General features: G+C 45.8%; 1 pseudogene; it reads right to left on the bottom strand.

Moving 5' to 3' along the window:
- Window positions 1-428: 428 nt before the first annotated feature.
- The window catches only part of LOC114044615, a 50,463-nt pseudogene continuing 49,865 nt past the window's right edge, over window positions 429-1,026 (bottom strand).

Raw genomic sequence — 1,026 nt, 5'->3', positions numbered from 1 at the left:
TGCATTGTTTGATTCTATCCCTGGGTGGCTGAGAAACTGAACCATCTCTGTGTGCGGTTTAAGGACCTGTGTTGTGCTAACCAGACACAAAGATTGATGCACAATTGTACACCTCAAGCAACCCATATGTCTTATCTGAAAACTAGCTCTACACTGACCAATCAATCATTATTTTTAAGGGCCCCTACCAGGTTCTTCTGGATACTCCCACAGCTGCCAAACTTGTGAGTGTGTAGTTATGTGCCCAACTACCAAGGTGCTGATTCAAGCCTGGGTTGGCATTTCCTCCCTCTACATTCTTGCCACCCCCACCCCCTCCTTTTCTGCTTGCAAGCAAACAATGGCTAGCAATGACACCTGGGACACACCTACCTGATAGGTCCCCTTAAGGAACTAACCCCCTGAGCAATATCTCATGGCATCTTGGCTTATACCTGCCTCACCTTTATTGGCCATAAGGGTAGAGGTTCTTTCAGATCCCCTCCCTTTGGCCGAAAGGGGGAAATATCAAGATATTTGGAGATACCCTGTTTCTCAGAGCTAAGGCTCAACAAGCAGGCTCTGCCCTGAGCTTGACATAATAACAAACCTTTGCACTCTGGATGATCTTACCCTCCGTCAAAGTGTATTGCTTTGACCAGCACCAGGTATTCACTGCCCCCTATTTCCCAGGGACCTGAGAGCCATTCATCACACCTCTTGACATGTTCATAATACCTNTGTCAAAGTGTATTGCTTTGACCAGCACCAGGTATTCACTGTCCCCTATTTCCCAGGGACCTGAGAGCCATTCATCACACCTCTTGACATGTTCATAATACCTGTTTTTTTGGGTTTTTTTTTTTTTCCAGGCAATTGGGTAAAAGGACTTGCTCAGGGTCACACAGCCACTAAGTGTCAAGTATCTGAGGCCAGATTTGAACTTANGGGGTTTTTTTTTTTTTTTTCCAGGCAATTGGGTAAAGGGACTTGCTCAGGGTCACACAGCCACTAAGTGTCAAGTATCTGAGGCCAGATTTGAACTTA

The sequence above is a fragment of the Vombatus ursinus genome, unplaced genomic scaffold (assembly GCF_900497805.2).
Source record: "Vombatus ursinus unplaced genomic scaffold, bare-nosed wombat genome assembly UNPS02014774.1, whole genome shotgun sequence".
NCBI classification, from domain to species: domain Eukaryota; kingdom Metazoa; phylum Chordata; class Mammalia; order Diprotodontia; family Vombatidae; genus Vombatus; species Vombatus ursinus.
Note: the sequence above shows the minus strand (reverse complement) of the source record. Positions and strands in the feature narration are given on the sequence as shown.